A 27,911-nucleotide genomic window follows, 5' to 3' on the forward strand; every position below is an offset into this window, starting at 1 on the left:
AATTTCTCGGCCTGCACAAAGGCCCACGCCTCCTCCGGGGACTCAAAATAATGGTGCCGATCCTTATAGGTGGCCCACAGACGCGCCGGCTACAACATGCCAAACTTCACACTCTGTCTATGGAGCACTGCCTTCGTCCGGTTAAACCCGGCCCTCCGCCTCGCCACCTCCGCACTCCAGTCCTGGAAGATCCGCACCTCCGTGTTCTCCCACTTGCTGCTCCGCTCCTTCTTGGTCCACCGGAGCACACACTCACGATCCACGAACCGATGAAACCGCACCAACACCGCCCGCGGCGGCTCGTTCGGCTTGGGTCTCCTAGCCAGAATTCTGTGGGCCCCCTCTAACTCCAGGGGCCCCTGGAAGGACCCAGCCCCCATCAGCGAGTTTAACATAGTCACCACATAGGCCGCTAGGTCCGACCCCTCCAGCCCCTCCGTGAGGCCCAGGATCCGCAAATTCTTCCTCCTCGACCGGTTGTCCAGCTCCTCGAACCGCTCCTGCCATCTTTTATGGAGCGCCTCGTGCATCTCCACCTTCCCCGCCATGGCCACGACCTCATCCTCCCTTTCGGAGGCCTGCTGCTGCAGCTCCCGGATCGCAGCCCCCTGGGCTGTCTGGGTCTCCATCAGCTCCCTGTTGGTTACCTTCAGCGACTCCAGCAGCTCCAACTTAAGCTCCTGGAAGCAGCGCTGGAGAGTCTCCTGCTGCTCCTGAGCCCACTGCCTCAGCTCCTCAAGGCCTCCGCCGGCCGCCATTTTGTCTTCCTTCCCCCGCTTTTTCAGGGGTGCTTTCTCCGGTTTTCCCCTTACCCCACTCCTGGTCCGGACCATAGGACCGTTGGGGTCGACTCCTGACTTCTTCCCACGTCGGAATTTGCCACCACAGATCTGTTGGGGGCCCTGAAAAGAGCCCCAAAGTCCGTTCTCAGCGGGAGCTGCTGAATGTGCGGCGTAGCTCCTCATTGCCGCCACCGGAAGTCTCTCGCCTGTGTAATCTTTGAGTGCGTTATGTAAAATAACTTCTGGGGTTTACTGAGGATGGCTGTATACCTCGATGACATCCTCATTACTGCCACCGCCGACAGGGGGCATATGGAGAGTCTGGCTGAAGTTCTGAGGCGGTTTGAGAAAACCGGAGTCCGCCTCCGTAGGGAGAATGTGTACTTCATTCCCCAGAAGTCACTTACTTGGAATACTGAGTGGACAGTAGTGGCCTCCACCCGGTAGAGGACAAGGTGCGGGCGATCCGACAGGCCCCCATCCTTCGCGACTCGATGGAGCTCAGCTCTTTCCTTGGGCTTGTCAACTATTACGGCAAATTCTTACCCGATATGGCCACGTGACTGAACCCGCTCCACCACCTCTTGGAAAAGGGGCACCAATGGGACTGGGGCCAATCGCACCACAAGACGTTCCAGGAGGTTAAGCACCAACTGTTGTCCAAGGAACTGCTGACACACTTGGGCCTGTTGAAACCGGTGTTCCTCTGGTGCGATGCCTCATCTTATGGCGTTGGAGTGGTTCAAGCACACCAAATGCCCAATGGCTCAGAACACCCGATAGCCTTTACATCTCGCACACTCGCCGATGTCGAACAGAATTATGCGCAAGTTAAGAACGAAGACATGGCCATCGTGTAGGGAAATTCCACCAGTACGTTTATGGACGCGCTTTTACAATTTATACGGACCACAAGCCCTTACTGGGATTATTTAAAGACGATTGGGTGATCCCTCAGGTCGCATCCCCCCCCCCCCACTCCCCCCCGGGTTCAGTGGTGGGCTTTGCTTCTGGCGATCTATGAGTACACCCTGGAACACCGCCTGGGCACAAGGATACCACATGGTGACGCATTGACCCATCTGCCCCTCTGCATGTGACCGCCGGTGACGCTTTGGTCGCGGAAGTAATTGCAGCGGTCAGGGCAGCTCGTATAAAGGAGTGGACCCAGTCGGACCTATGATCTGCGGTTCTACACCACAAAGCTCCTAGTGCTGAGCGTGGAAGATGTTTTAAAGGATTGTCCCTTTAGTCTGAGATTGTGTCCTCTGGTTCTAGTTTTTCCTACAAGTGGAAACATCCTCTCCATGTCCACTCTATCCAGGCCTCGCAGTATCCTGTAAGTTTCAATAAGATCCCCCCATATCCTTCTAAACTCCAACTCAACCGTTCCTCATACGACAAGCTCTTCATTCCAGGGATCATTCTTGTGAACCTCCTCTGGACTCTTTTTTCCAAGGCCAGTACATCCTTCCTTAGATACAAGGCCCTAAACTGCTCACAATACTCCAAATGGGGTCTGACCAGAGCCTTATGCAGCCTCAGAAGTACCTCCCTGGTCTTGTATTCTAGCCCTCTTGACATGAATGCTAACATTGCATTTGTCTTCCTAACTGCCGACTGAACTTGCACGTTAACCTTAAGAGAATCAGGGAGCAAGGACTCCCAAGACCCTTTGTGCTTCTGATTTTCTAAGCATTTCCCCATTTAGAAAATAGCCTATGTCTAAATTCCTCCTTCCAAAGTGCATGACCTCACACTTTTCCACATTGTATTTCATTTGCCACTTCATTGCCCACTTTCCTAGCTTGTCCAATCCTTCTGCAGCTCCCTTGCTTCCTGAATACTACCTGTCCGTCTGCAGATTTTAGATCATCTGCAAACTTAGCAATGGTGCCTTCAGTTCCTTCCACCGGATCATTAATGTATATTGTGAAAAGTTGTGGTCCCAGCACTGACCCCTGAGGTATACCACTAGTCACCGGCTGCCATCCTGAAAAAGACCCCTTTATCCCCACTCTCTGCCTTCTGCCAGTCAGCTAATCCTCTACCCATGCCAGGATCTTACCCTGAACACCATAGGCGTTTAACTTATTTAACAATTTCCTATGCGGCACCTTGTCAAAGGCCTTTTGGAAATCTCAATAAATCACGTCCACTGGTTCTTTTGTCTAACTTCCTTGTTACCTCCTCAAACTCTAACAGATTTGTCAGACAGGACCGCCCTTTGACAAAGCCGAGCTGTTTCATCATGCACTTCCAACTACTCCGCAACCTCATTTTTAATAATGGACTCTAAAACATACGCAAGGGATACCCCAAGTCCTGGTGTCTGATAACAGCGCAGTGTTCACCAGTCGAGACAAAATCGTTCGTGGCTGCAAATGTAATCAGGCATATGACAACTGCCCCTCACCTGCCGGCCTCTCTGTTGGCCGAACGGGCAGTCCAAACTTTCAAGAGGGCTACAAAAAAAGACTACTGCAGGCCTTTGACGGGCACTGGGGCTGCACCAGTGGAGGTACTAATGGAACGACTACTCAGAACTTGCTTCAGCTTCGTTTTCCCGACGTCGGTGTGCGGATTCGCCAACGGCAGGACCGCTCTCGGACGGACACGCATTGGCGCACACAGCTGCGCACCTTTGAGCCTGGCGACAGGGTCTATGTTCGCAATTTTGGTGATGGAGCTGCTTGGATCCCTGGCATGGTCCTCTGGGCGATGGGTCTGGTCTCTGACTCAGTCCACGCCTCTGAGGCCGGCCTTACTGCCACCGGACCACCATCCGCTCCCCTTACCTCCATCTGAGGCAATGTACGTTTTTCCGGGGCGCGGGGGGGGGGGGGGGGGGGGGGGGGTGCCATGACCCCCTCAGGAGCCAAGCATTATGTTACATCTGATTCCCCTCCTTCACCATGGAATATGAACTCACCTGGTAAGTGAGGAGGTGGATCCTCTCCCCTGTCTGGCAGGTGCTTCTCAGTATATAAACCACAGCCAGGTGCAGGGCGTGGAAGATGTCCCTTCAGGGTGAATCGTTGTGTATCGTTTAAATCAACCTTGTTGTTATCAAGCCTACCATGCGCTCCATGATGCCTCTTTATTCGCCAACAACAGACAGCTCTTCACCACATCAAAGGCTGCTAAGTGGTTCCATTTCATCTTTTGACCCACTAATTGGGGGATGGGGGGAAATCCCTGAATGGTAGGTCCCTAATTACGGAGGGGCTGATGATGCAGGCATCCCTTATTTGGGGGGTGGGGGGGCGAGCAGGGAGTTCGGGTCACCCTCATACATGAGTGCTGTACGAGGTGACCCGGTATTCCCGTGGCATTGGGTGGTGGGTATGGTGTATGCCACTCCTAGTTAGCAGTGGGATGGGAGGGGATGCTGCCGCCGGATCTCTGGATTGGGCCACCTGCTCAAAATGGCGGGCTGATACCAGGCTTTCAATGGGATCTGGCGCACTCTCCACCATGCATAAATATGCATGGTTAAGGAGACAGACTCACGGCGTCACCTTGGCACAATGGTTAGCATTGTTGCCTCACACGGACCCGGGTTCGATCCCAGCCCTGGGTCACTGTCCGCGTGCAGTTTGCACATTCTCCCCGTGTCTGTATGGATCTCACCCCCACAACACAAAGATGCACGGGGTAGGCGGTTTGGCCATGCTAAATTGTCCCTTAATTGGAAAAAAAGAATTTTTAAATTAAATTAAATTAAAAATAAGGAGACAGACTCAAACCTGAGCCCCAGTGCCAGCTGAGACCAGCCCTGATTCTCTGCTGGTGGGGAGCACTTTGTCTCCAGAATGGAGAATCCAAGCCTATGATGCTATTTGAAGAAGAACAGGGGAATTCTTCCAGTGACTTGACCAACATTTATCCCTTTTGCCCTCTGCTCTTTTGTGCCCCCCCCCTTATAATACCACAAAACAGATTTTCTGTTTCCTTATTTAATTATTAGTTTGACCTTGATGTGTTACAGCTACCTGCTGTATTTTCGTACATTAGGACAGTGACTACGCATGTACTGCATTTCATTGGTTATGAACAACTTTGGGATGGCTGAGGGTGTAAATAATTTTGTACAACTGCAAGGCCATATTCTTTTTTTACAGTTCCCATTTTACCGTCTTGATCTTGTAGTGATCCTCACTTGGGTGTGTACAGAAGGGGCTGAAGGGAAATGGAAAGACCACCAGGGGGCAGCATGGGCACGTATAAGAGTGACGCCGAAGGCCCTCCCCCTCACTTTGGCTGAACAGACTGTGAGGAGAACAGGGACGGAAATTGAGCTCAGGGCTGCTAGTGTGGTCAGGCCTAGTTGCAGAGCATAGAGAAGTGTAATCTTTACAAGTGCAGTTCTGTAAGTAAGAGCTCACGCAATCATTGAAGTTGTGTAGCACAATAAACCTTCCTTCAACTACTGGACGACTTCTAGCATTCTTTCAAGTAACAAAACATGGTATAGGAGTGGCTTATTTGAACAGCACTAGATAGGTCAGGTTAGAGACCAGAAAGAACCAACGCAACCAGCAAAAGCAACAGGCCGGACGCCCGACTGTGGAAGACTTCACAGCATTTTGATTCCAGACAACCTACTGAAGCGATGGATCGCACGCTACGTCCAGGGATGCTGAAAACTACCGGTAATTTAAATAGTAACTGGAAAATGTTTAAACAGCAGCTTCAGATATACATGGCAGCTATGGACTTAAATGCAGCCACCGATGATAGAAAAATTGGACTATTACTCTCATCGGCAGGCCAGCAGGCGATAGACATTTATAACTCTTTTACGTATGGTGATACTGAAGATAAAACTAAATATCAAGTGATAGTGGCAAAATTTGATGACCACTGTAAATCACAATCAAATGAAATCATGGAACGATTCAACCTGTGTAACAGATTCCAAAAAAATGGAGAGACTTTCTCCAATTTTGTCACAGATCTCTGCTTGCTAGCGAGGCTGCAACTATGCTGATGTAACAGACTCAATCATCAGGGATCAATTAATCTATGGTCTTTCCGACGAAAATCTAAGGGAATCATTAATGCAGCAAAATGACTTAACACTAAAAACCATGATAGCAAAATGCTTACAACAAGAGCAGAAAAAGCAGCAGTACCTGGAACTTCTTGATAAAAAAAAACATGAAGAAAACCCACCACTAGGCAGAGGTAAGAATGGCGGCCTCTCCACACAGGCCTTCTCTTTGGATGGCTGGCGCCCATAACGTCTGCGCATGCGTGCAATCCGGACAGACGTGATCTCGGACGGACCCGGCACGCACATGTGCATTACCCACAATACCGGCCCCAGTCTGAACACGCTGCGCATGCGCGAACACTACAAACGCGTGACGTCACGGACGTCATGACGTGTTACCGCTGTGGCACCGCCCATTTAAAAGGGCAATGTCCTGCACAAGGGAAAAGGTGTCTAAAGTGCTCTAATATGAACCATTTTGCCTCCCAGTGTCAGCCCACAGTCAAATACTACTCTACAATGCAAAGGCATGGAAACTTTAAAGTACGCACAGTAGATGCAATGGACACTCTGACACCCGAAGAATATTTCTCTGACCACGAAGAGTTCCACTCCTGGGAGAACACGTATGGCGTTGGCATCATAAACGCACAGCGGAACCACATGAGCTGACCACACAGCCTCGATACGTGCATACCATCGAATCTACAAGCGAATGGAGTGCCACGGTGCAAGTCAACAACTCCCACATCACGTTCAAGCTGGACACGGGAGCATCCGCAAACTTGATGACAAGCAAAGATCTCGAATCCATCCCAGGGACACACGAGATGCTACCTGCTGCATGCAAGTTAACAGACTACAATGGGAACCAGATCACCTCGAGGGGATCCTGCCACCTGCAAGTAGTCAACAAGACAGTCACAAAAGGACTACGATTTGAGATCGTGGACGACAAAAGAACTTCACTGCTAGGTGCTCAAGCCTGCAAGGATTTGCGGCTAATTCAAAGGATTTTCATGCACACGGCTGACTCATCACGACTGGCCGATGACATACAGCTGCTTCTCAGTGAGTATCCCGACGTCTTCTCTGGCATGGGTACGTTACCCTACAAATACAAAATCCTGCTCAAAGAGGATGCAATACCGGTCATTCATGCGCCAAGGAGGGTACCAGCTCCGTTGCGGGACAAGCTAAAAGCAGAACTCCAACGCCTCCAATCTCAAGGCATTATATCACAAGTCACACAGCCGACTGACTGGGTCAGCTTGTTGGTGTGTGTCAAGAAGCCGTCTGGTGAACTCAGAATCTGTTTAGATCGCAAGGATTTGAACAAGAACATTCGCAGGGAACATTACCCTATCCCCAAGCGAGAGGAGATAACGAGCAAAATGGCACAAGCTCACATATTCACCAAACTTGATGCCTCACAGGGCTTCTGGCAAATGCAGCTTGATGATTCCAGCCGACTGCTGTGTACCTTCAACACGCCGTTTGGACGTTATTGTTATAATCGGATGCCCTTCGGGATTATATTGGCATCCGAAATATTTCACCGAATAATGGAGCAGATGACAGAAGGCATTGAAGGCGGCCGTGTCTATGTTGATGACATCATAATATGGTCAACGACAGAGGAAGACCACATTGCGGGTTAAAACAAGTCTTCCAAAGAATCCACCACTTTGGGCTGAAGCTCAACCAAGCCAAGTGCACCTTCGCATGGTCCTCTCTGACCTTCCTGGGTGACAATATCAGAACACGGGGTGGAGCCGGACGCTGAGAAGATCGCAGCAATTCAGAGCATGCAGCGACCACGTGACAAGAAAGCGGTGCTCAGGTTCCTGGGATTCATCAACTTCCTAGGCAAGTTCATACCGAACCTAGCAGCACGGACAATGGTGTTAAGGCAAGTGATAAGGAAGGACACGGAGTTTGACTGGACCCAACATCACCAAGATGAATTGTATGATCTGAGACACCAATTGATGGCAGCTCCAACGCTGGCATTCTTTGACCCGGCAAAACCCACAAAGATCTCCACTGACGCCAGTCAATATGGAATTGGTGCGGTGCTACTGCAACAGAATGACCAGTCAGACTGGGTCCCAGTGGCTTACGTTTCGCGAGCGATGACCGCCACAGAGTGCAGGTACGAACAGATAGAGAAGGAGTGCCTGGGGTTGATCACAGGTGTGACCAAATTCCACCACTATGTGTACGGTCTCCCCACGTTTCTCGTGGAGACTGATCATAGCATAGGCCACTGGTCAACATCATCAACAAAGATCTCAATTACATGATGCCGCGCCTGCAACGCATGATGATGAAGTTGCGGAGGTACGACTTCACGCTGGTCTACACTCCTGGTAAGGACCTAATAATAGCTGAGACCTTATCCCGAGCCATTGACGCTGACAATCCGCCTCCGGCTTCCATTAATGATGTGGAAGCTCATGCACAGTGGTGCAGGGAGACACTCCCAGCCACGGACGAGAGGCTGCAGCAAATTCGTCAGGCGACACGGGAAGATGCCACCCTCCTTCAAGTCATGCACAACGTCCAGCATGGCTGGTCAAGAGGGCGGTGCCCATAGTTCCAAAACGTCCAAACTGAACTGTCCATGGTGGATGGCATCATATTGCGGAATGACAGAATCGTCATTCCAGTGGCGCTCCGGGCGGACATGCTCCGCAGGATTCACGAGGGGCACCTTGGTGCCGAAAAGTGCAAAAGGAGAGCACGGCAATACGTTTATTGGCCTGGGTAAACTAGGACATAACGAATATGGTGCTCACATGTGACACGTGTCAAAAACATCGAACGGCACAATGCAAGGAGCCACTGCAGCAGCATGAGATGGCTACGTCACCGTGGGACAAAGTTGGCATAGACTTGTTTCACTCCATGGGTCGAAACTATGTTCTGCTCATCGATTACTACTCCAACTTTCCGGAAGTCCTGAAACTCCCAGATCTCACAGTGGCGTCAGTTATAAAAGCCTGCAAAGAAACCTTCTCCAGGCATGGCATCCCACAGACGGTCATGTCCGACAATGGTCCTTGCTTTGCCAGCTGGGAGTGGTTGGAATTCGCAAAAAAGTACAATTTACAGCATGTGACGTCGAGTCCACACTTTCCTCAATCAAATGGCAGGGTGGATAAAGGTGTCCACATTATTAAACAACTAATCAGCAAGGCTGCTGACTCAAAGTCCGACATACACTTGGCCCTTTTGTCATACCGTTCGTCGCCTTTGAGCTCTGGGCTATCACCGGCTCAAATGCTCTTCAATAGAGATGTGTGGACAACGCTACCGGCATTACACTTCACCAATCCCGATCACTCGCCAGTCCTGGACAGTATGCGTCAGCAACTTAATGCACAAAAGCAGTACTATGACCGGCAGGCAAAAGTGCTGCATCCATTAGCAATCAACGACACGTTGAGGTTGCGACACCCGGCTGGGGGTTGGTCTAACATGGCGATGGTTCTCCGCCAAATATCGGCACGATCTTACATAGTGAAGTCTGACAATGGAACACTGTTTCGACGCAATCGCCGAGACCTGCTAAAGGTTATACCTCGTCAACCTGCATTTCCAACATTAGATCTGCAGGACTTTGTCATGCAACATCCTGGGACTCCAGCAGCGGGTGCCCAAATGGACGTAAAAGACTCTGGATCTTCATGCCCACTCAGGAGGTCTACCCGGATCAGACGTGCACCCAGCCGTTTGAATTTGTGAACATGGACTGACACTATACCCTGCTCTGTCTTTGTATATAAAACTAACTGTGTTTGAATTTGTTTTTAGTTACAGCTCTGCAACTATGAAAAAGAAAGAGTGAAAAAGGGGGATGTAGTGATCCTCACTTGGGTGTGTACAGAAGGGGCTGATGGTAAATGGAAAGACCACCAAGGGGCAGCACAGGCACGTATAAGAGTGACGACGAAGGCCCCCCCCCCCCTCACTTTGGCTGAACAGACTGTGAGGAGAACAGGGACGGAAATTGAGCTCAGGGCTGCTACTGTGGTCAGGCCTAGTTGCAGAGCATAGAGAAGTGTAACCTTTACAAGTGCAGTTCTGTAAGTAAGAGCTCACGCAATCATTGAAGTTGTGTAACACAATAAACCTTCCTTCAACTACTGGACGACTTCTAGCATTCTTTCAAGTAACAAAACAGATCTTTGGTTTCATTTCCTTTCCTGCTTTCTCTTTTCCCCTTTCCCTCCCCCATTCCCTTTTTACCCATTTCCTCTGCTCTTTTGCCCTCCGCTCTTTTGTCTTCTCTTCCCACCCCTGTTGCCCTCTCTTCCCTCCCCCTTGCGCCCTCCCCATTCCGCCCTCCCCATTCCGCCCTCTTCTTTCCCCATTTCGCCCTCTCTTTCTGCCCTTTTCTGCCCTCTCTTTCCCCTTCCGCCTTTTTGTCCCTCCTACCTTAGCCTTCACGTCCCTCCCCTTATTGCCCTATGCCCCTCCTGTTTTGCTCCCCTTCCTCCCCCTCTCGCCTCCACCCCTCCCCTCGTGCCCCCTCACCTCGCCCCTCCCCCTCTCACCTCGTTCCCCTCCTCTCGCCACCATCTGTACTCACCCCCACCGCTCTCCTTTCCCGGCCCTTCCCCTCTCACTCTGCCTCCCTTTCTTTCATCCCTGACACCCTCCTCTCGTCCTCGCCTCCTTCCCCCTCTTGCCCCTGCCTCCCTCACCCGCTTGCCCCTGTCTCTCTCCACCTATTCACCCGTGCGTCCCTCCCCCATTTGCCCTCTTTCCTCTGTTTCTTTCTTTTTTCGTCTCTTTCGCCCTCATCTCGTTCTCTTTGAACTATACTCCCCCAGAAATATCTCATGCTTTTTGCTTTTTCTATGCTACTATGCAAAATACATTTGTAAGTGAGCACTAATCAATACATTTTGCTTTGCCAAGTTTCCAAGTTGACAAAGATTCATTTTAACAAAAATTTAGTTTTCTATTTTTGGTTTCAAAAATTGTTTTTCCAATGAAGACTTTCTTCCTGTGGCTTATGGCTTAACTGTCTTGGGTCTTGTGGACTTTTCTTTAAAAATTGAGTTGTAATTTTAAAACAGTCAAGGCAGTTTTTATTTTTATTGCTGGCAGTTCAAATACAAATTTTCATTTTCTCTTTATTACTCAAGACTGGAAGGAGGGGAATTGGATTTGAGGTGTCGCACATTCAGGGACAAAGATGATATTGTCATTTATAAAGCCAGTTAAATAATTGCACAGGAAAAAGATATTAAACTTGTAGATGACGCATAAAATTGTGGAGCAATATTTGTTTAAGTCAAGAATACTCGGCACAACATCGAGGGCCGAAGGGCCTGTTCTGTGCTGTACTGTTCTATGTTCTATGTTTCTTTTATGACAAATCACATCCAGTAGATGCAAGTTTTTGTGCAGGTTGGACATTTTTTAGGGATCATCGGAGATGAGATCTTAATAAACACTGTTAATACTTCTTCCTGAAACATCAAGAACATTTGCAGGCTGATTGCAGAGATGGCATTGTGGATAATATTAAAGAAACATGTTTCTAAGCATGCAATTTTAATGCCAACTTACGCGGTGCAAAGTACTCATTTAATAAGTTGGAGGCTATTTTGTTATTGATGCTCTGAACCTGCTGCTGATCGAAGCAAAGTGCCTCTTTCAGAGTAAATCTCTCATTCTCAAACTTGAAATATCCAATCCAATGTGTTGGAGAGAAGGAGCACAAAGCACATGGTGCAGGTATTATTGTAATCTTGATTTATAAAAATATGAACAAGGATGGATAATTAAAGATTCCCAGGCAACTTTCGCTGTATTTATTTCCTGAGTGTTTATTCGATTTCTTTAGGTGCACTGCCCCTTGAAAGTTGTTTTTGCAATTTTAAGGGCTGACCTGTGAACAGACCGTTTGGGGGACATTCGACGAATGCGCAGTTTAGAAGGCTCTTTGCTCGCAGATCCATCCAGCCTATCCCACACAATTGTGATACCATTGTCTATCAGAATAAATATACACCCCACCCAACCACTCAAAACCAGATTAAAAACCTAGGCCAATTTGGCGGTAATAAATAAATCTGGATAATTCCTCGCAAACCTATGTAAGCGATTGATGCTAGTCTGGGAGATCTCTCTGGTGCTGAATTTGCTGATTACCTACACTTCAAACAGAAACAGGCATGAGATGGTCTACTTTCATAGGTCTACTGTTCTTTGATAAAAGAACCACTCCCTGACACCAAATCTAGGTTTGGCCTTGCGTAACTCCTAATGTAGCCCCTTGTCCTCCCGAACCTACTCAGTAGGAATGAACTAACCTCTGTTGTAACTAAGGTACACAAAACTGGAAATTAGTTCTCTGTGCTTAAGGGACTGGTTTAGCATAGGGGGCTAAACCGCTGACTTGTAATGCAGAACAAGGCCAGCAGCGCGGTGCAATTCCCGTACTGGCCTCCTCGAATAAGCGCCGGAATGTGGCGACTAGGGGCTTTTCACAGTAACTTCATTGAAGCCTACTTGTGACAATAAGCAATGATGATGATATTGATGATGATATTGATGATGATGATGATTGATGATGATTTATGGTGATGCTGCTGATGATGATTGATGATGATGATTGATTGATGATGATGATTATTGAAAAGCTTTGCCCACTATGTGAGGAGAAAACAAGTGGGCAGAGTTTTTCTAGTGAGGCCTAACAAAGGCCTTATACAAGGACAAAATAATATGCTTCATCCTATCTTCAGTTGTCCAATGAATGCACTTCAATGTTCTCTTTCATTTAGCTATTGCTGTACAGCATTGCTAATATACTTTTAAAATGTCCACTAGTTTTCCCAGCTCTTTATCTTTTGCCAATTCACTGGCTACCAGCCAACGAATCAAACTGAATCCCATTCCTCTTGTTCCAAAAAATCTGAGTCCTACTGTTCAAAAGTTAGCAGAGTGTACTACATTGCAACTTTTGAGCTACTCCCTTCCTCTGCTCGACTTAAAGGTATATGTTGATTCAGCATTCATGGATCGAAAATGATAGTAGCATAATAAAAGAAATGGAAAATAAGGGAATCAAAGGAAGGGCCCTTACAAAGAAAAAATTAGAAGCTGATCTCTTGGTTGGTGAGTGCTTCAGATGGAGAATCGAAACAAGAAATAAATTAAAATTCAAGGAAAAGAAGATTGCAAGGTTTGGTAAATTGGTTGTAAACCAAAGTTGAAAATGTCTGATAGTGTTTAACATTTTGGAATGCATTAGTTTGGAAAGAAAAAAGTCATAAAATGGATTGACAAGGCAGTAAATAACAGAGCTTGGTTGCCTTCATGCCTAGATAATTAAGAAATATGTTTTTTGCATCTTTCAGATTCTGTCTAATGTTGAAATTTTCATTACATGTAAATCATGAATGCTTATGGGACAGTTTACCACAAAATCCCTTTTGAGCACTGAATTTCCTGTGGTGCATGGAGAGCAGAAATGTTGTCCATTGCTTAACATCTGTAAGAATAATCTATGACAATACCGTGCTTAATGTCAGAGGGGAATTTGTCGAGGTGGTCCAAGTTCAGATTCCAGATCTGACTCTTGAGTTTTTGATTCCGGCTTTTCCAAAAGGAAATATTTTGGAAATTTTATCCATTGGAACATGACTTTGGAAAGTTTACTTAAGGTCAGTAATATAATGCTATCACGTCATTAAGTCTGGTAATCTTTCTATTTTAACAAGGAGCACAGCAGGAAAATGTAAAGCAGGAAAAGAGGAAACAAGGGGAAAATTATAATCAAAATCACAGCAGCAGTTAATTAAAACTACGTACAATTTGGGATCGCAAGAGAATAATTTCAATTTTATTGCTGTTAATCTAGACATAGTCTTTTCTATATTTCAATGTCAGACATGTAATTGGAAATATTGGCAATACTGTGGGTTTGCCACAGAAGGTTTGAGCACAGAAGGAGGCCATTCAGCCCATGATGCCTGTGCCAGATCTTTGATAGAGCTATCCAATTAGTCAGTTTTGCAGATGGCGAGTTTGAGTGTAGAATCATAGAATGGTGACCTTCCAAGAGCATTTGACTTTGTGCCAGTTTTCCCATAGCCCTTAGAAAAATTTATTTACTGCAGTCTTCCCGGAAATTCCTCTTCATTGACGCTTGGTTATACTTTGTAAACCAATTAGAACTACATCTTCCATCTTTTGAAAATTCTTTGTGATTTCCTGTGCCATTTTGAATTCTAGCTTGTACAATATACCTCACAGTAACTCTAATTCTTTGTTTCAGTACCTCAGTACCCCACTTAATCTTTCTTAAGGATACACAGAACCCATCATTTCATAATCAATGCCATCCCACGTTTTATTCCTCAGCGTCCAGTGACTTGCTTTCCACGTTTCAAAATTTCCCAACAAATTATTACTAAGCAGCATCCAATAACTCTTCCTCCACGTTTCGAAATCTTGCAAGAACCCCCCCCCCTTCTGTTAGGGTGCAAGTTGACGTTATTACTGGATGTCCCCGACTTCCAGTGACATGGATATGCTGAGCGGATGCCCAAAAGGTGGCTCTCCTCCTGAAAACTTGAAATTAGGCACTTTGAACTCAAAATAGACTGCTAAAACCAGGAAAAAGTAGCCTCCGCCCTCCTCCAACGCCATAAGGACTAGACCTGTCAAGTGACAGCAATTCCAGAAGCAGAAAAGATGGCACAGGCAACAAAAGCCTGGAAAGAAGGAACGAGAAGATGGTAAGCAAATGGGGCGGAGAGGCCCTGGCCACAGCTGAACGAGATGGGTGCCAAGCTGCACACAGAGGGCCCACCCCACGAGCAGATGGAGGGAGTTCCTTCCACAGGAGTGAATGGAGGCCATTAAGATGGAGATGAGGGCAACAGTCAAAGTGGCGTAGGCACTGATTACTCTGCAGGTGGCTCTGGAAATGGTGTAAAGGTGGCTAGAGACTCAGGATGCAATGATCAGGGAGCGAGAGAAGGCCTGGAGTGACCGGATCACTGCAATAGAGGTGGAATGGCAAGGTTGGTGGCGATGCAAGGGACACGAAGGGAAAGGTCAAGGATGAAGAAAATAGGTCACGATGCCAGAACCTCTGCAAAGTGGGCCTACCGGAGGGAACCAAGGGCAGGATCCCCACCGAATATGTGGCCCAAATGCTGGATAACCTGGTGGGAAGAGACAGCTTCCTCAAGTTGCCAAAAATAAACATTGCCCAAAGGTCATTCCGGCCAAAGCCAAAGGTCAGGAACAACCGAAGGTCATCATCACGAAGCTGCACCGATACCAGGTCCGGGAAAGGATTGTAAACTGGGCAAGACAGACAGGTCCTACAACTGGGAGGGTCACCCAATCCAGGTATAACAGGACATTGGGGCAGACCCAGCCAAGTACCAGGCGGAATTCAACAAAGCCAAGGCAGCCTTTTATAAGAACAGTGTGAAGTTCAGCATGCTGTTCTCAGCCAAGCTCTGGGTGACCTTTCAGGGCAGGGAATATTACTTCACTGCTGGTGGATGTGGACGAGTTCGTCCACAAAAATGAGCTGGGGAGACAACAACAGAACCAACGCTAAAACAGATCCCAACATATTGGGTTAATGCGAAGCTGTTTGTACGGGACTGCACCGCCTTGTATTGAGCTAAGTCTCAGAAAGGAGGGGGCGAGAGCAACAGGGAAAATGAGGGGTGAGGGAGGGGGGAACAGAAACGCAGCTGGGGGGGGGGAGGGGGGGAGAGGAGAGGTATAGATAGATCCCAGGAGGGGGGATGGCCACCACACTAGCAGGTAAGCTAGCACCAGGAGGTACGAGTGAAGGATGGGCTGAGGAGAGCCACCTTTTGTGCATCCCCTCAGGATATCCATGTCAATGGAAGAGGATATGGTGTCTGGTGATGGGGGCGGGGGAACACGACAAGCTGGGGGTGGGGGGGGGGAGGTGAAAGACTGGGGACACACACAAAGGGGCAAGAGACAGGAATGGGGGGTGGGACACTGGCTCCGGATAGCGGAGGGACAAGGGTGGTGGGGAAACGACCTCTAGGTTGGCTGTGACAGATCGCACAAGGCAGCAAGGAACACAAGTCACTGTAAGCAGCAGCCACTTTAGAGGGTCCCCAAACAAAGGGAAACCCCGGAGTGCAGGAGCTTGCTCACATGGGTTCCACACAGTTGGCAGCCATCTTGGGTGGCCCCTGGACAGTGGGAAATCCCGGTGCGCAGGGGAGCAGCCTCATGGTGAGTACAGTGGCCGCGGCCATTTTGGATGTCCCCCTAACAAAGGGAAACCACAGAGTGCAGGAGTGCATCCACAAGATCTAGAATCTTCACCCACCTGAAAAGTATGAAAGCTGACATAGTCTTAGTGCAACAGACACGCTTCCAGGAGACACACTTGAGCGAGAAGGACTGATTGCGGGTAAGAAAGGACTGGGTGGGACAGACATGCCATTCGTACTATGGAACGGGAGGTAGGGGCATTCTGCTCAATAAAGGCAACATTTCCAGCAACGAGAATGGTTACGGACCAAGGGGGATGCATAATGGCCAGCGGTGTCCTGGAAGGGGCACCAATGGTGCTTGTTAACTTGTATGCTCTCAACTTGCACGTTGGGGAATTCCTAAAAAAGGATCCACGGACTGACAGATCAAATCTCAAATCGGGGGAAAAAAAACAAACATGGCGAAGGAACTAGGCACTTTCATGGAACAGATGGGGCAGTGGACCCGTGGAAGTTCACATATCCAGGGGAGAAGGAGATCTTCTTCTCCCAGGTATGCAGGGCCTACATCAGGATCGACTTCTTTATAGAGAGGAAATTGGTGCTTCCAGGGGTAGTAGGTGCCATGATATGCACTCATACACATGATGAGATACAGACAGGCAGTGACAGACACCCCGTACAGCCAATGAACACACAGGACAGAACACAACGGGCGCGATTTTCCACTCCCCATGCCGGGTGGGAGAATCGCGGGAGGGCCGGGCGACTCGCGACACGCTCCCCTGCCCCCCCCGCGATTCTTCCACCCCCCCGCTCGGAAGAATCGCCGCTCGCCGCTTTTCACGGCGACCGGCGATTCTCCGGCCCGGATGGGCCGAGCGGCCTGACGTTCCCGACCGGTTCATGACGGCGACAACCACACCTGGTCACTGCTGTCGTGAACATCGGCGCCAAAGTGCCGTTTGTGGCTTGTGGGGGGCGGAGAGGGGAGTGAGCACCACGGCCGTGCTCGGGAGGGGACTGGCCCGCGATCGGTGCCCACCGATCGTCGGGCCGGTGTCTCCAAGTGACGCACTCTTTCCCCACCGCCGCCCCGCAAGATCAAGCCGCCACATCTTGCGGGGCAGCGGAGGGGAAGACGGCAACCGCGCGTGCGCGGGTTAGAGCTGTCAGCCGTCGTGACGTCAGCCGCACATGCGTGGGTTGGAGCCGGCCAACCTGCGCATGCGCGGCTGACGTCACATAGGCGCCGCTGTCGCGTCATTCTCGGCGCGCCGCCTTGACGCAAGCGTCAAGGCCCGGCGGCCGAGAGTTACGGAGCGCCGCTCCTAGCCCCCCGGGTGGGGGTGAATAAGGTGCGAGTAGCGGCCTCCGAGGCCGTCGTGAAACACGGCCGAGTTCACGACGGCCTTCCCTATTCATCGCGGGAGCAGAGAATTCCGCCCAACCAATCACCAGGCAGAACACTAGAGGGGGGTTTCCCACTATAAAACACACGAGGCATCAGCACTCTGCCTCTTTCCACTGGTGACAACTATTGTGACAGTCAGGGTGTATATATCAATTAGTACCTTCTACACGTGGCTCAGAGCTAGTCTGGTCTAGTTAGTTATAGTTAGCACACTTAGATTAGTAGAGTGTCAACCCACAGCAAGCTGTGTGCACTGCTCCGGAAGTTCAATAAAACGTATTGAACTAACATCTAAGTTTGGTGTCTATTTTACAGTACAACTGCATCCAGTTGCAGTCCGTGTTATCCCAGGGTGAATAACACGACAGTAGGGGAGCAGTACTCTGCAATCATAATCTCCGACCATGCTCCATACTACATCGATATGAGGTTGGCGACAGGTCGGGCCCAATGCCTCCATGGAGGTTGGACACAGCATTCTTTGCCGATACGGCATTTTGCAAAACGATATCACAAGCCATAGACGGGTATGTTACCAAAAGCCAGAATGGGGAGGTCTCAGCCTCCACTTTCTGGGAGACGTTGAAGGCAGTGATTAGAGAAGAAATGATTGTGTACAAAGTGCGCAGAGGCAGGAAAGAGAGGGTGGCTAGGCAACAACAGGTCGATTAATTTGGAAGTGGACTAGTGGTACTCCACGGCCCCGACCGTAGAGCCACTGGTGGAGAGGAATAAACCACAAATGGACTTTGACCCGCTCTCCACGCAGAAAGCAGTGCACCAACTCTGCCAGACAGGGGGCACCTTTTATGAACATGGAGACAAAGCCAGTCACCTGCTGACTCACCAGTTGAGGAAGCAGGCAGCTAGTAGGGAAATGGCGCAGGTTAAGGCCAACAACGGCAGGATGGTAGCCGAACTGGTAAAGGTCAACTTTAGTTGTACTGCCCAGGTTCCTCTTCCTGTTCAGATCCCTCCCGATCTACATCCCGAATACGTTAGACAAATTAATCATGGCATTTGTGTGGGGAGGTGGGGGGGAGAAAGCATCTGAGGATCCAAAAAAGGGTGCTATAAAGGAAAAGAAGTAATAGAGGCCTGTCCCTCCCAAACTTACAGTTATACCACAGGGCAGCCACGGCAGAAAGAGAAAGGGGATGGGTGAACAAACTTGAGATCGGAATGGGTGAGGCTGGAGGAGAGTTCTTGATTAGGGATGTCCCTCTGAGCCCTAGTCACAACCGTACACCCATCCCCTCTGACCAAACAGTCAAGAAGCCACGCTTCAAACGTGATGTCAAATGAGACAAATGGGGCAGCACGATAGCATAGTGGTTAGCACAGTTGCTTCACAGCTCCAGGGTCCCAGGTTCGATTCCCGGCTGGGTCGCTGTCTGCGGAGTCTGCCTGTTCTCCCCGTATCTGCGTGGGTTTCCTCTGTGTCCTATGGTTTCCTCCCACAGTCCAAAGATGAGCGGGTTAGGTGGATTGGCCTTGCTAAATTGCCCTTAGTGTCCATAAAAATGTTAAGTGGGGGTTACTAGGTTACGAGGATAGGGTAGATATGTGGGCTTCAGTAGGGTGCTCTTTGTAATCGCCAGTGCAGACTTGATAAGCCGAATGGTCTCCTGCACTGTAAATTCTATGATTCTGTGAACACTTAGGCCTCACTGAAATGTCCACCATGGCCCCCATCTGCAGCAACCACAGATTCGCGCCCACAACAGCAGACACCACCTTCAAAAGGTGGAGAAAGGACAATGGGACACTGACGGTTAGCAACATGTACATAGATGACACACGAGCAACCCTGAGGAACTCACGGAGAGGTGGCAACCACCTAAAGAGAACAAAATGAGGTATATACAGGTAAAAAACTTCCTCCGTAGGGAAACAATGACATACCCCTGACACCAGGACACTTGCTAGTTGAGGGACTGTTGGACGCAGGAACTAGGAAAGGGGAGCTGTGGAAACCTGTACGGATGATTGTTGGAAAACCGGGAGGAACAATTGCGCACAGAAATCGGGGGAGGGCTCTGGATTGAACCACTACCTCGGGCAAACTTCACCTCCACATGCGCAAGGCTGAGTCTGATGTAGCTAAAGATGGTGCCCAGAGTGCACCTAACCAGAACCCGAATGAACAGGTTTTTCCCGGAAGTGGGCTTTTTGTAAGCCCTATTACTTTTATGCAGTCCCTCTCTCTAGTTGTCCATGGCTGTTTTTTGGCTGTTCCTCCAATGTATGACGTTTCTTCTAGCAAGGTTGAAAGATATGTTCCCTCTCTAGCTGCCTGTCACCCCAAGTGGTGTAACTTCCAACTAAAGGTAAAGAACAAATAAAATCTATTTTTTCTTTCAAGGGCCTCTAGTTGCTAAGCAAGGATATTTATTCTTGACACTGTGGTTCTCTTTAGCAGAGTTAGAACTTAACCAAACCCCCCCCCCCAACACACACACAAACCTACACACACCTTTGTCCCGCATAAATCTCACTATAGGTCCATTCCAGGTACAGAAACATTAAATTCAGTCCTCCTAAAACTGTAGCTTATTTCTTATGTTTACCAATACAAATATACATCGCTGAAAAAATGTCTTTGTTTTCCTAACAACAGAGAATTTCTCCCCTGATTCCCAGTGAGGCTCTTCCCTGAGGCCCAGTGAGGCTCTTAGAATCATAAAATAGAATTCCTGCAACGCCATAGGGGGCTATTCTTCCCATAGAGTCTGCACTGACCCTCTGAAAGTGGGTCCCACCCTATCCCTGTAATTCCATAACCGTTTGGACACTAAGGGGAAACTTAGCACGGCCAATCCACAACTTTGGACTGTGGAAGGAAACCGGAGCACCCGGAGGAAACCCACTCAGACACGAGGAGAACGTGCAAACTGCACACAGTCAAAGACGAACAGAGAACAATACAGCAGTGTCCTCCAAGCCTGCGCCGATCATGTCCCTATCCAGATAAGTCTTAAATGTCGTTAACATATGTGCCTCAACCACCTCATTTGGCAGTGCATTCTAGGCCACCATCACCCTCTGTAAAAACAAATACTTCCCCCGCACATCGCCACGGCACCTATCACCTCTCACCTTGAACTTGTGCCCCTTTGTAATTTTCAGTTGCACCCTGGGAAAAAGCCTCCAACTGTTCACCCTATTTATACTCCTAATAATTTTATAAACTTCTATCAGGTCGTCCCTCAGCCTCTGTCTGTCTAGGGAGAACAATACCAGTTTATTCAATCTCTCCTCATAGCTAATACCCTCCATACCAGACAACATCCTGGTAAATCTTTTCTGTACTCTCTCCAAAGCCTCTACGGCCTTCTGGTAGTGTGGTGACCAGAATTGGACACAGTATTCCAAATGTGGCCTAACCAACGTTCTGGTTGAAAGTCTGCAGACTTTTTGCCTAAATCTGGAACAATGCTGTCCCATAAAAAAATTCCCTCCGAAGACTAGAATTTTATGACTGATTTGAGCCTTGGATATGTCCCAATGGAGTTGAAACGTGAAATTCTGATCCATGTTGAAGATTTTAAAAATGTGGCTAAAGCCTTAGGAGCTTACAGTCTTGCACTTGCTGGTTTGGTGAGCTTTGTGAAATGGAGGCGTCATGCTACTGGAAGAAAAAACATCAACAATAGTTCCGCCAATGCGACTCGACTAGTGATGAAGCATAGCGAGATGCCGAAATGAACTGCAGGATGGTGCCAAGGACTCGGATGGTCACGGGGTGTTTGAGAATTGAGTCAATTTTTTTGTGTTTTTCCTGTTCAACTCGGGTCACGTGTTGAGGCTCAGAATCAGGGAATCGGGATTTGTGACATTTGATGTAATTAATTTAATTCGTAAAAGAGTTTCTTGGGACTGGCTGCAGCCTGCAACTGAACAGGTTTTAGCTCACCCTTGCAGGCTTTGAACACTACGTGCTGAAGATGGTCTTCCACGGAAAATTGTGTGGACTCTTCTGCTGCAGTAAAGCTTGTGCTTATAGCTTCCAGACTCTCCGCTCAGCTTTTTGTTGCGAATATTCTGAACATTTTTAGCTTCAATTAGGAGCTTCTTTTGGTTCAGAATCTGTTAAAAATTATACTCACTGCAGATATGGTTGTCCAAGATTTCAGTGCAGTCTACAGGTTCCCCACGTTGCACCCATGGCACACTACTTTCACTGCTGTGCTTGTCTTACCGTAGTTACTTAATTGGTTTAGTGATTCATTTCCATAGCTAAAGAAATAAAATGTTACACTCTAGTTGCTTGGACACAACGGAAGATGACTCACGTGCTACTGGAGGCTGAAAAAAGGTAGAGAAAGGAGAGCACCACTTTCACTCTGTGCACGAAATTCCCACGTCAATCAAATTCCCGAGTTCGCAATCGACGTAGATTTTTCATGGCGTAATCTCTTCTCCTTGTGTCCCCTTACTCCAAGTGGTTAGCAAACCCATCTACTTTGAGAGAATAATAATGTTTCGTTCCAAGTTGCTCAGCTTCCTGCTGCAGTATTTGAATTAACATCCATTTTGAGATTATCAGTCGGACTCTCAATGCTGCTTACTTCCGCTTGTGAGAAGCTACGTATATTCATTCGCAGTGATCTGTCATCTGCAAACAAATGGAATAGGTCCAGGCATTGCACCTTTTGTGAATGATACAAAAGAGTGAGGGACTGCTATTTATGTTGTGGCAATGTCTCAACCAACCGGAGTCAACTTGCCAACAAATCAGCATCCTGTTTACACATGTTCATAAGGTATAGGACCATTCGGCCATTTGGCCCATCGAATCTACTCCACCAGCCAATCATGGCTGATCTCATCCTGGCCTTAACCCCACAGTCCTGCCCATTCTCCATCACCCTTCAACCTGTTACCAATTAAACATCTGTCTAACTTCTTAAATTTACTCACTGTTCCAGGATTCACTGCACCCTGGGATAGAGAATTCCACAGATTCGCAACTCCTTTGGGAGGAAGTTTTTCCTCAACTCCATTTTAAATTTGCTACCTCATCCTAAGGCAAAGACCTCTTGTTCTAGAATGTTCCACAAGAGGAAGCATCCGCTCCACCTCTACTTTATCCATACCGTTTATCATCTTGTATGCCTCAATCTCATCTCCCCTCATTCTTCTAAACTCTATAAACCTCATATCTCTGGAATCAACCTAGTGAACCTCCTCTGAACTGCCTCCAATGCCATTGCATCTTTCCTCAAATAAGGGGATTAAAACTGTGCACAATACTCCGGTGTGGTCTCACCAATGCCTTGTATGGTTACAACACTTCCTTTCCTTTATACTCTATACTCTATTCCTGCAGCTATAAATACCAACATTCCATTCGCTTTTTTATTATCTTCTGTACATCATGTGCTATGAATTGTTTCTTCCTTTGAACTTTGGCGTTCATGCAGCTGTCCTAATGTGCAAGACAGAAAGCTTTGAGAGCATGTCTTTTTTCAGCAATATTCAAGTTATACCTTGCTGGATTATTTTTATTGGCATACCAAATTCCACAAATACTGCTTAATAATCTTTCCATTATGATCATAGAATCACAGAATTTACAGTGCAGAAGGAGGCCAGTCGTCCCATCAAGTCTGCATCGGTCCTTGGAAAGAGCATAATACTTAAGCCCACGCCTCCACCCTATCCCCGTAACCCAGTAACCCCGCCTAACCTTTTTGGACACTAAGGACAATTTAGCATGGCCAATCCACCTCACCTGCACATCTTTGGACTGTGGGAGGAAACCCTCGCAGACATGGGGAAAATGTGCAGACTCCGCACAGACAGTAACTCAAGCGAGGAATCGAACCCGGGACCCTGGAGCTGTGATCAACAGTGCTAACGACTGCACTACCGTGCCGCCCGAAAAATAACGGGCACTAGTGAACCAGGTGGATTTTTTTATCAATGGTCATCCTTAGACTTTTAATTCCAGATTTTTATTAAATTCAAATTTCACCATCTGCAGTGGCGGAATTTGAACCTGGGTGCCCAGAGTTCCCTCTACAGTCCATTAGGACGTTGTCATGGATGAAGGCCGTTAGGTATGAGGAGAGGTTGGAAAGTCAGGGCTGCTATTCTTGGAATAAAGAAGTTTAAGAGATGACCAAATTGGGCTTTTAGGTTTTGGGAGAGTAGGTAGAGAAAAATTATTCCCTCTGATGACTCAATAACCAGGAATCATAGATTTAACGTCGTTAGCAAAGGCGTTGTTGAGAACTGCAAAGCTCTATCTGAAAACGTAGAAACTGATTCCATTATTAGTTTTAAAAGAAAGTTGGACTACAATTAGGGGCTGGTTTAGCTCACTGGGCTAAATCGCTGGCTTTTAAAGCAGACTAAGCAGGCCAGCAGCACGGTTCGATTCCCGTACCAGCCTCCCCGGACATGTGCCGGAATGTGGCGACTAGGGGCTTTTCACAGTAACTTAATTGAAGCCTACTCGTGACAATAAGCCATTTTCATTTCAATTGCAGATGAGGAATGTCCTGTGAATTTTGTATGAATATATGCTCTAACTTACTGTGAGCAAAGCAACAAAAGATTTGCTTGTCTGAATGATTGATTAATGAAATTGGATTCTCAGATTCTTGTATTTCTATGATACGCATCAAGAAAGACAGAGGACAGCATTCGGCCAGCTCGTGCATATATTTTTAAGAAAATGTTGGGGTGTTTTTATGTTTGGCTGCTGCTGATCATTTTGATGATTGTGATTTTGTTATGGTTTTGCCAGAACACTGTGTTGTTGCAGTAGAGATGTATTTACTGGGTGGTGTAACATTGTGTTGTCATTTATTGATTCCAATGTTAGTACAATTATGTTACTTACCCAGAAATTAGTTAGTTTTAAAATACCGCAGCACAATATCCACTTCGCCAGTTGGGAATAATTCTAATAAATATAGAAGTAAAAGGATCAACAGCAACTGCAAATCGAGGCAAGGAACTAAAATGGATAAATCTATAAACCATTGAAGAAAGAAATATGATTGAGATGTAAGTAGCAGCAGCCAAGATTTTGGCTCATGGTTTTCCTAATGAGCTTCTAAACACCCTCCAATAGTGAAGATTTTTGCTATTTTCACATTACATCAGTTTAGATTTTTTGAGTTCGGAGTAAGAAGCTGCAATAACCAATAACTATATGTCCAGTATATTTTTCCTGAATTCCTTCTTACAAGCCAGCTATCATTTTTATGCCTCTAACATTTGTTTGAAGAATGCAGTAATAATAATCTTTATTAGTGTCACAAGTAGGCTTCCATTAACACTGCAATGAAGTTACTGTGAAAATCCGAATGGAGAATTCATAAGAGTTTTAATGAATTCTCCAGCTCCTTGTCAACAAAGCTTTGTTCAGGTGAAAACTATTTTTGAATGTTATATGGCACAGTTCCGCAATAAGCATAACATACTTCTGAAACTTTGTGGTAGGAGAGTCTTCAAGTTAATGATCTCTTAGACCGTCATCAAAATATATTGCTCGAATGTAATTACTTTGTCATTTGTATGAATAATCATCTTAGTAGATCACTTCTGTAAAATTGCTTTCCAAGTACTGTGCAGCATGCTGTGGGTTGTGTTTTTACAATTGTAAGCATTTCCAACCACTGTCAGGATATTTTATAATATGCATGCAGCAATTCAGATATTGCTCACCAGAACCCTCTTGTGATCCTGTATTTTCCGCAGTGACTGAGGGTTCACAATGACGTTATGATTCTACTTTATTTTGGGATGAGATTTGTAATATTCAGCAAACTGGAGGCACTTTTTTATTGCCATTAAATAATATATTTTGAGGATTGTATATTAATGTGTTGCACAGGCCCTGAACTCTGGGAATCCTGCTCCAAGCCTCTTTTTCTCTCTACCTCCCTTTCTTTTATAAGGTGCTCCTTAAAACTATCTTTTAGATCGAGCTTTTGGTCACTAATACGCCCAATGTAATTATGTAATATTTTGTTTTATTAATAAAAGTTATTGTCATTTTTTTAGGAAACAATTTATTGAGGCATTTATAATTTTAAAATTTTAACATATTAACATTCTAAATAGCAAAACAGTCCGACACGTGCAGAAATCCCACAGTAACATACCCAACTTCCCCCCCGCTCTAACTCCTAGCTACCCATATATTAGATTCCCTGCCCTTATTCTCCACTTCATGCCTCCCCTTCTGCTGACGGTCAGATTTCCATGAAGAAGTCGATGAATGGCTGCCACCTCCGAGCGAACTCCTTAAGGCGAATTTAATCTTCTCTAACCTGAGAAACTCTGCCATGTCACTGACCCACACCCCTGACTTTGGAGGCTCCGGGCCCCTCCATCCCAGCATAATCTGTCTCCGGGCCACCAGGGAGGCAAAGGCCAAAACGTCAGCATTTCTTCCCCCCCCTCCCCCGGCTCCCGAATCTTCCGACACTCCAAATATTGGCACCTCTGGACTTGGAGTCACCCTCCCTTCCAGGACCTCTGACATGACATCTGAGAATCCCTGTCAAAATCCCCTCAGCTTCGGACACGCCCAGACCATATATACATGATTCGCCGGACTTCCCCTGCACCTCCCACATCTGTCCTCCACCGCCTCAAAGAACCTACTCATCCGAGCAAAAGTCAGATCTGCTCTGTGGACCTCTTTGAACTGGATCAGGCTAAGCCTGGCACACGACGAGGATGCATTGATTCTTTTCAGGGACTTCTCCCATAGCCTGACTTCCAAACTCTTCTCCCCCCCCCCCCCCCACCCACCAACTCGGCTTCCCACTTCCTCTTCACCTCCCCCAATTGGGACCCCTTCCCACTCCATCAATTCCTTATATATTTCTGAGACCCTCCCCTCCCCAACCCCTGTTTTTGTCATTTTATTTTTTTAATCCTAACTTCCAATGCTCTGATCATTCTTTCTCCTGGTAATGGTTTGCAGGTGTCTTTTTGTGAGTTGAGGGCTAATGTTGAATCACGCTTGTAGTAGCAAGCTGACAGCGACAGCTATTGCCCTGTTAATATTTTTGAAGAGTTAAAACAATGATTGAAATGTCCCCTTAAAAAAATAGCACAGAGTTAAGTTGAATTGATATGTGCTTTCATTCACTTCCAAATGACCAGCTGGAACAAAATTGATAGAGTTTCTCATGGCAAGCGGAATGTTAAGTGAATGACATCATGTGGAGTAGCACATATTTTAGATGAAGCAAAAAAATTGGTGGACAATTTTCTGTTGGCCCACCCATAAATGCAGTTCTACCCCTAGAAACTCGAACAAGCAAGGACTGAGACATGGCCCTGAAATTTCTAATCTGCAGCAAAGAATTTCATGCACCGTTTGTCATCATCCTGGTGTTCTACAAATAATATTTGTTTAAGATTCCAGTTGTGTTTTGTCTGTAAAAATGTCTTGATTTAATTTGCAATTTGAGCCCTCCCTTATATTTTGCACTTAGGGAGCTGAGTATCTTGAAATATCATTATAGTACACCAGGTCTGGTTGGACACATGCTCATAGATCTTACTTTCCCAAATGACAAACACTAAGGCAGGATAACCTGAGAGTTAACAAATTAAGGGAAATGATTTTGTTTAAATCGCAAAACAATAATTTGATTTATCTGTGATGTGGTCTCGAAGGGTGATACTTTTTTCATAATACTCTCCAGCTTCTTGAAGAATTTCCCCCTACCAAGATTGCCACAGGAAGTCAACCCAGAAGCCATAAGGCAAACTAAGGGAAAACCCCTATCAGCAACGCAAATCAGCTGTGTAGCCTCACCAGATTACATAAGCAAGACACTGAGTTTTGTTAGGCACCGGAGCCAACTTGGTGAAGGTGAATAACGTACCTTGGAGAGTGAAGAATTTGTTGCATGCATGGTGTATGTTTGTGGCTGACCTCGGACTCTACAAAAACCCTGATTTGAATTGAACTTTGGCCTGTATGGGAAACTGCTCTGGCAAACTGACCTTCATCTGTGTTCTGACGTTGCCTCTGCCTTGCCCTCCGAACGGACTGTCACTGTTATGTACTGTATTGCATTTTCATGGAGGATGCCAATCATCAACAGGTTTTTTTCTTTTCAAGCTATTATATTCTAGGAGGCCTTGGGGCCTTCTAGCTATCTCTAAGGAGCCATGGGAGGAACAACCCTGCCCCCACCGAACCGGAATTGAGTATGTGGACCAGATGAGTAAACACATTCAGTCAGTGCTGCCCATTGTGAAGGAACATCTGGAAAGAGCCCAAGACAACCACGCGAGGGGGTACAATTAGAACGTGACCATCAGCGAGTTTCAACCGCAAGAACATGAGCTATTGAACTGAGTGACCTCCACCTCGCCGATCACAACCCCCAACCCCTTGCGACATTGCATTTCGTAGAGAATGTGAGCAAGGTTGTGGGTAATCACTGATAACTCAGTTCAGTAATGGAAGCCCAAATACA

At 47.1% G+C, this 27,911-nt stretch overlaps 1 protein-coding gene across 4 annotated transcripts in view; it reads left to right on the forward strand.

Annotated features, from left to right (window-relative positions):
* ralgps2 (Ral GEF with PH domain and SH3 binding motif 2) overlaps positions 1-27,911 on the forward strand; it is a 646,420-nt gene that overhangs the window by 289,362 nt on the left and 329,147 nt on the right. The window lies entirely within an intron of this gene.

This window comes from Scyliorhinus canicula, chromosome 4, assembly GCF_902713615.1.
Source record: "Scyliorhinus canicula chromosome 4, sScyCan1.1, whole genome shotgun sequence".
Classification (NCBI taxonomy): Eukaryota; Metazoa; Chordata; class Chondrichthyes; order Carcharhiniformes; family Scyliorhinidae; genus Scyliorhinus; species Scyliorhinus canicula.